An 8,857-nucleotide genomic window follows, 5' to 3' on the forward strand; every position below is an offset into this window, starting at 1 on the left:
AGGCAAACCACGTCCATATACAACAAATTGAGGATAAGAAATTCACATTTTTACATTTTACATTTTACATTTTTCAAATCAGGTTGAACCCACCAGCCTTAATGCCACTGTACTGAAAATTGTGTATAAATAATTTACTCAATACTTGTTCTGGTTGTACAGAAAGGTCGGTCACAAGCCAGAGGAGATTCAAACAATGATATTTTTTTTTAGGGTACTCTGCATGTAAAGCATTAAAGGCCCTCTAGCATCACCAGTACATACAGATACAGGAACTCCATTACTACTAAAATTCCTCCACAGTGAACCTACCATGTAAATGAGCACCCAGCACTCTGTATCAAGTAATGACTAAGAACACAACGGCCTACTATGCAGAGTTTTACTGGATATAATCTGATAAAGATTGCATAAGAAAGCTAAAACCATAATTGGATTTGTTTTTAGCATTTTTTTTAGTTGTTACTAAAATTTGGACCTTTATGCCAAAGTTACTCTTGGTGTTCAAAAAATTTCTCATACTCAAAAAGACTATAACAGCTATTTTATTCTTATATAAGTCACATATTGAAAATTATATCCTTTTCATAAAGTAATTAAGTTCATCGCCGCACTAATTAAATCTGGATGTATCTACCCATCCTTTATTTTAGGAGAAGTCTCACATTAATATTTACTTCGGCCATTTTTTCAATTTGGGCTGCCTTCACATTTGCTAAGGTTGCATTAAACTCTGCCTTGGCCAATTCCTGAACATTTTTCAATTTCAATTCTGCTTCAGTTTCCTGTAGATATGAAAGATGAACTTACCTTAACAACAAATATATAATATAAACTAAGAGAAGTAACAGTAGCCATACAGAGAAAGGGAAAAAACGCTAGTAAATCACTCAATTGCAGAAGTGCAGAATTATAACAGTGGAAAAGAAACTTGGAGTTTGTTTTCTGATATTCTTGGACAAAAACTTAGCCTAATCTCACCTAGCTCAGATCCAAAATATTGTTAAGAAGGCGGAGCAGGGCAGTTGAGCATTTTCTTATTTAGGTAACATTTGAATATTGTTCATTTTTGAGACAATCATCAGATATAAGGATGTCAAGCAACCCAATTACTGCTGCCATAGGTGTCCTCAGTTCATCACTGTAAGTAACACACAAGAAAAAGAAAACCATGAAGCACATTTGTTAACGCTCAGATGAAATATCATATTAAATGGAAAGATAAAGTAGTTTATGTCCAGCTTTATGAACAGGCTCTAGTTTATAGCCAATCAGTCAAGATGTTTCAAACTCAACCAGTTTTTTTAAAATCATAAAATACTAGTGTTTTTACCCGCGCGTTGCATGGGAAATATGTCTATTGTATTTGATACATTAATTAATACTTTGATTATTAAAAATATATTAAACAACAAATGAAATAGAAAAGTCAGAATTGATGAGTAAAGTGGACATAAAGACTTCTCTTCTAAGCCTGATTGAGACCAAGAGGAACTCGTTTCACATTCTTCGTAAATATGAAGACGATAACACAAATCATAGATATAAGGAATTATCAACATATTAATCTTAAAAAAATTAATGTGATAGTAGCACAAATCAGGATTGTGTAAGATATATCATAAAGTATAACATTATTGTTTTTATTCCAACTAAGTAGGGATGACAATGGGTAGGTACTATAGTACCATCTCCATACCCGCGTTTTTAAAAATTACATGTACCCGTCTCCATACTCACGTGGGTAGCAACTCGAAGCTCTCCACCTTTAGACAATTCAATGTTATTACAGGAAGCTATCCATCTTTGCCAAAATCTAAGTGCATGTTTGGTTTTCAGTTTGAACTTCGTTGACGTACATTCCAAGAGAAAATGAATGTGCGTTTCGCGCTTTCCAATAGCAAACGTGAAAGAAGGTTATGGGTTACGTTGGAATGAAAGTACTTTCACTTTCATGTTAACTTAAATACAAACATAGCCTAAATCTATGGATGACAATGGGTCTCAAAATCATAGGGTACCCGCAAAAAATACGCACTATGGGTAGGGTAAAAAACCGCTAAATGGGTATGAGATTGAGTATAGATAATTACCCGCAAAAAATAGAGGGTATGTGTGCTGGTATGGGCACTATAGTACCCAACCGGCCCATATCCGCACACACATGTTATCATTATTATTATTATTATTTTATTTTTTTTATTATTATTATTATTATATTATTAACTTAACCTATAGCTTTCAAACTCACTCCTTTTAAAAAAAAAATTTGGGATATATTAATTAATACTCTAAAAATAAATAATAAATAAATTAAGATAAAATCAAGAAATAAACCACCTAAATCCTTATCAAATCTAAAATTTAAAAATGTATTTTTTTTACTCTAAAAACAAATAAAAAATAAATTAAGATAAAATCAAGAAATAAACAACATAAATCCTAATCAACTCTGAAATTTTAAAATGTATTTTTTTATGAGAATTAATCTGAGAATGACACGTATTATTTTTTTTCCAATTAGTGAATATTCTGCACCTTAGAAGATTATCTTTTCCTCAATCCTTTTGCTTTTGTTTAAGAAGAGAAAAGCAGGAATCCTTGAAGCATATGACATCTTACAATTAGTTGAAGAACAAAATCAATTCATGAAGAAGATTGAAATAGAAACCCAAATGAAGTCTTGAAGAACAAAATACCCTCCTTCACCAATTTGAAATGACTGTGGTGAAAGAATTGTATCTAGTGTATTTGTAAATCTTGGGGTGGAACCCTTATGAAACAAAAAATCAAAGGAGCATTTCAGTCAAAAGAAACAAAAAATGGTGTAATGCCTCATATGTGCGCACCCCAGCAAATTATCTATATATGTGAGAAAAAAACAAAATAATTCTCCCACCCAAAATAATTGTGGTTACTTCACCAATAAACTTATACTAACAATCAATTTAAATTGAACTTAAGGAAATATATAGAGCAAAGTAAGATAAGTCACCCAATTGGCATACTAAAACATGAGTATATGCAAAACTAATGAGTTTGAGGAAAACATGAACCAACCTTAAGAATGGGCTAAACATACTCATGAAGATTAAATGTGAGCTCTTCATATGCTTTCATCAATTTGACTGACCTATGCATCATTAAAAAAAAATAGTAAGTTGTGCATCATTCACATATAGTGCAAATAGTATGCTTATACACACAGCTCAAACATGATGAATAAAAACGTGCAAAATTTGAGAAATGAATATAAATTCAGGCTATCCTAAGTTTCGTAAATTTCTATAAGTTATACCAAAATCTGGTTTAGAATGGCTTCACACGCATGAATTTCAACAAACTATACTAAAATCTGGTTTAAAATAATACAAAAGCGGAAGAAGAACAATAGAAAAAACATTACATAAGAATCAAAACATTACGTCTTCAACAACGATTCGTTAAAGGGTCTATGCAAAAATTTGTAAACTTTTGGATCAAAACACACAAAATATGTGAAATTTAAGAATCTAGGATTGAATTACGAACAAAGGATAAACTGAAATGGCACAAATCATCAATCACAACATGATAAACTCTTCTTCACGTAACATAATCTTACAGCATACCTCTGTCCTGATCGCGACATGTGGCAGAGGTAGAAATAGCAGCTATCAAATCTTGCGTGTCCAAGGTAGCTTTGTGGACCCTCAGCACCAAATCAACTCCCTTTTCTTAGAATTAACATTAAATAAATAATAAGATAAATTAAGATAAAATCAAGAAATAAACAACCTAAATCCTAATCAAATCTAAACTTTAAAAAGGTACTAAATAAAGATAGATAAAAACTACCAAAATCTAGCAAATCACAATAAAAAACTCATAAAATCCTGAATTAAATAAAAATATGAAAATTCAATAAAAATACCATAAAAATTCATTTATACTCTAAATGTAACTCAAAAATAAAATAAAATATTTCATGAAATTAAAATTAAATAAATAATAAATAAGGATAGATAAAAACTATCAAAATCTAGCAAATCACAATAAAAACTCATAAAATCCTGCATTAATTAAAAATCCGAAAATTCAATAAAAATTAATTATTATACTCTATAAATAAATGTAAAATAAAATAAAATATTTCCTGGAAGTAAAATTAAATAAATAATAAGATAAAATTAAGAAATAAACAACCTAAATTCTAATCAAATATAAAATTTAAAAAGGTACTAAATAAAGATAGATAAAAACTACCAAGTCTAGCAAATCACAATAAAAACTCATAAAATCCCGAATTAAGTAAAAATCCGAAAATTTAAGAAAATTTAATTAATATACTCTAAAAGTAAATCTAAAATAAAATAAAGTATTTTCTGGATTTAAAATAAATAATAAGATAAATTAAAATAAAATTAAGAAATAAACAACCTAAATCTCAATAAAATCTAATATTAAAAATGGTATTAAATAAAGATAGATAAAAACTAACAAAATCTAGCAAATCACAATAAAAACTCATAAAATCCCGAATTAAAAAAAATTGAAAATTCAATAAAAATTAATCAATATATTCTAAAAATAAATTTAAAGACCAAATCTTATCTTTTAAAATAATATCAATCAATTATTTTAGAATATATAAAATTAAAACATATATCAATTGAAAATTATATCTTCTAAAATAATATCAATTAATTAGGTTAGAATATATAAAATTAAAACATATATCAATTGAAAATTATATCCTCTAACAAATTGACACGTGGAATAATTTTTATGAGAATTAATCTGGTGCTGACACGTCACTAAGAATTAATCTGGTGCTGACACGTCACTATGAAAGTTCTTCTTTTTTAATATACTAGTGTTTTTTACCCGCGCGTTGCACGGGGAATACATCTATTATATTTGATAGGTCAATTAATACCTTGATCATTAAAAATATAATAAACAACGGTTGAAATAGAAGAGTGTGAAATGATGAGCAAAGTGGATAAAAAGTCTTAAATTAAAACCCTTGTTGCATAGATTGAACTTCGTACAATTGAATAACTAATAAAAAAATTGGTTAACCAAATATCAAATTATGCAAAACATATTAGGGGATGTGGTTTAATGATGGCTAATAAACAATAGCGGATTTAATCTACAATAAAAAAAAGAGAAAAGATTCTTTATGTACGTGATTATGCGAGTTCATTTTTTACACAATAAAATAAACTAAGTTTGACCCATATCAACATGAAGTCGTTTCACATTCTTCATGAGCCTAAAGACAATAACACAAATTATAGATATGAAGAATCACCAATAAAGCATTCAGAACACATTTTAATCTTAGAAAAAAAAGAATGTACTGCGAAATTTGTTATTGTATTTGATAAATTAATTAATACTTAATGAAGGTACTTTCTTGTTAAAATATATTTCTTCCCGTAGGAGAATTTAAGTCTTATAATAATTTGTACAAAAAAATTAAAGTGGACTATATTATTATGTAGTAAAAAATTAACATCAAACTATATTATATTATGTTTTTCTTGTAACAAAAAAAATTCCGATGAAATCTTATTAACATTTATTTTTATGTAGAAGTATTTTCATGTAAAATATTCTTCCTATATATAAAAGCTTTTAGGCTCTTTCTAATACATTTAGACCCAGCTTCTCCTTACTCTCAGGATGCCTAAAATTATTTTCTCAAGTCTATCTGGTGGGTAATATCGATGAAGATGATGACACCCACCATACCTTGCTTGCTTCAAGGTCGATCTCTTGTATCCTCCTCCTGCCGGAGATTTTAAGAGTAAACCTTTCCATTCCAACTTTCATCGATCGAGTTTCAGTTGCTTTTTCTGTTGATCCAGGTGAGAAAGCTTACTAAGGCAACCTCTGCTTTTGTCTATCTCCCAATATAAGAAGCATGTTGCTTTACTCTTATAGTAGTACTAATGGGCGTACTTTAGAACAAATTTCTAGCGATGGTCTTGACAGTTTGGAACTGAAAGGTTTGGTTCATTAATAATATCTAGTAGTTTCATCATGCTATTCTGCTTTTGAGCTTGTTGTACTTACCGGAGCATTTCTGCGATAAAAAATTCAGAATAGTAAAGCAGTCGTAGTATGCTCCCTTTACTTGCTCTAGTGCTCAAGTGATAGCTGAGTGCATACTGTTTACATCTAAATTATATATAAAAGACTCTTAAAAACAACTACTTAATTCTCCATTACAAAGAATATAAATTACATTCTAACCTAATTATTATTTGTCAGTGACATAAGTGTCGAAAATAATAGTATTAATAATGGAAATTTCGAATGGTGTGTATAAGGATTAAAAGTCCAATCTCATAAGAAAGAAAAATCTCCATTTACATCAAAATCTCTCTCAGATTTCTCTACCTCACTATCACCACCGCTTTTCTTATAAATTATCCACAAACACACTCACAAATTCCACACAGTACCTAACATCATATGCAAATTTTGTTTTCACTGCAATCAGAGTCTGTTCTTTGGCATAAAAAAACACTTTATAAAGTAAGAAGGTATCACATTTTGAATTTAAATCATTAAAATATTTATTTCTAATTAAAAAATCAAATGAAACTTACTTCCAAATTAGCAGCAATCCTAGGTGCTATTCCTGATTGTTGTCCAACTTTAACATGAATTAATATGAACTCATGCTAATTCAAATGAAACTTGCTTCCAAATCAGCAGCTTCCAGCCGTATCTGCATTCTAAGTAACAGAAAATCAAGAACTCATAAAGTGAGATTGATAGACATGTTAGAGTAGGATAGACTAAAGACCACCAAACATAATAGCAATATGTGCAACATCAATCTAGCTATGATAGTGCAAAGATAGCAATCAAATTTGCAGACAGATATGAAAGCCAAAGAATGAATTGAAGCCACTTTTTGGCTATGGCCTTTCAGTGGTTTCCATAACCAATCAGATCTATTTGTAAGGGGAAACTAATCGCATGCTACTAAAGAAGATGAATGGAAGAAAACCCCCCTAGAAATTTTAGACCCATTATATTTGTTGAACGGCTAAAACAACTCTTTGCTTTATGTAGCACTGTTGTTGAAAGTACAATAACCAAATCAAAAACATATGCTGATACTAAATCGTAATGTGATAATTACACACTCATGCAAGCAAGACTTTCAATCACACTATAGTTTGATTAATTGAACCATAGTAGAACAATGATTAATTATAAAATCTAATATTGCCTTCGAAAAGTGACTTTTAATATATGTAATGATGATAGATAGATGTAGAATTGATGAACTAAGTGAGTAAAACTATATATGCATCAAAGTAGTGCAACACCAAACACACATCTCTATCTCTTATCTGTTGAATATATATACATATGCATCAAAGTAGTGCAACACCAAACACACATCTCTATCTCTTATCTGGTGAATATATACATATAATGGACTGAGAAAAACCTCCATGAGTACTGGTCTCACATGTTTCGTGGCTTACTTGAAATGAGAGCTAGATAAGATCTTGAGTCATCAATCATGTTTCATCGTCAGCTAGCTGAGAATCAGAGAGTGTAGTCAGAAAGAGGTATGCACCTCATTGCCGTTCTGTACCTACGGATAAATTCATGTCAAATGTTTCCAGGGAAGCCAAGGAAATCAATTTATTGTTAGAACATTGGTTTAGGCGTTTAGCATATTATAAAGGATAGCACCAGTTTTAAAAGCCTAACCTCAATAGTATAGCTTGAGCGAACAAAGATAAGCAGTAAAATCTCATCCATGATATGTAGTTCTGTAGTTGTAACGGCAAGCACCAACAATAATAATTAATTTCCTCGGTGCAAGAAGCAGGTAAAAAGAAAAAATTACCAAATAAAAAAGTTGCAAGGAAAAAAATCTACAACTTCTCCTTTCTTTCCTCTCAATTCTTTCACTTCTTCAATCCACTTCACTGACAATGATTAGGTTAATCAAAACATACACAGATCAATGTTTCACCTCCTATAACATAGGACACAAATTTTAGATGCAAATTAAGAAAAACGAATAAAATAGAATCACATACAAAGGAGAATCAGAAAACATAAAAAACAAATCAAAATATTGCAAAATTTCATATAGAATATAAAATGGACTCACCATCCATGGCTACCAAAGAATCTCTTTTGGTGGAATATCTATAAAAAAAACCTGAAGAAAAGAATTTGAAATTAGCATGGCAAGTGATGAACGAAATTGACCTTGAAGTCAAACATGAGTGAATGAAAGTTAAAGGTAAAGTAAAATAAAATTGAAAAAAACCATAACATATTATGCAAGCAAAGGAAGAAAATAATTTGAAACCTCCATCTGCAACCTTCCCAATCAGTCCAAGGCAGCAAATCGGAGGGATGCGATTGCAAGTCGATGACAAAGTGGTTCCGTGAAGAGATGAGACGATTTTGTGGGGGTGGTTCCGTTCAGTGGAGAGATGGGATGAGAATTGCATGGAGCAGATGAATTCCATGGAGGAGATGGTGGAGGTAGGCAGGATTTTAAGAGGGTTTTTGGTGATGAGATATATTATTGATTTAAATCACTTATCACAGATTTTATATTAAGATAAAATCATGAAATAAACAACATAAATCCTAATCAAATCTAAAATTTAAAAATGTACTAAATAAATATAGATAAAAACTATCAAAATCTAGAAAATCACAATAAAAACTCATAAAATCCGGAATTAATTAAAAATTCGAAAATTCAATAAAAATACCATAAAAATTAATTAATACTCTAAAAATAAATAATAATATAAATTAAGATAAAATTCAGAAATAAACAACATAAATCCTAATTAAATCTAAAATTTAA

Source organism: Lotus japonicus, chromosome 1, assembly GCF_012489685.1.
Source record: "Lotus japonicus ecotype B-129 chromosome 1, LjGifu_v1.2".
NCBI classification, from domain to species: Eukaryota; Viridiplantae; Streptophyta; class Magnoliopsida; order Fabales; family Fabaceae; genus Lotus; species Lotus japonicus.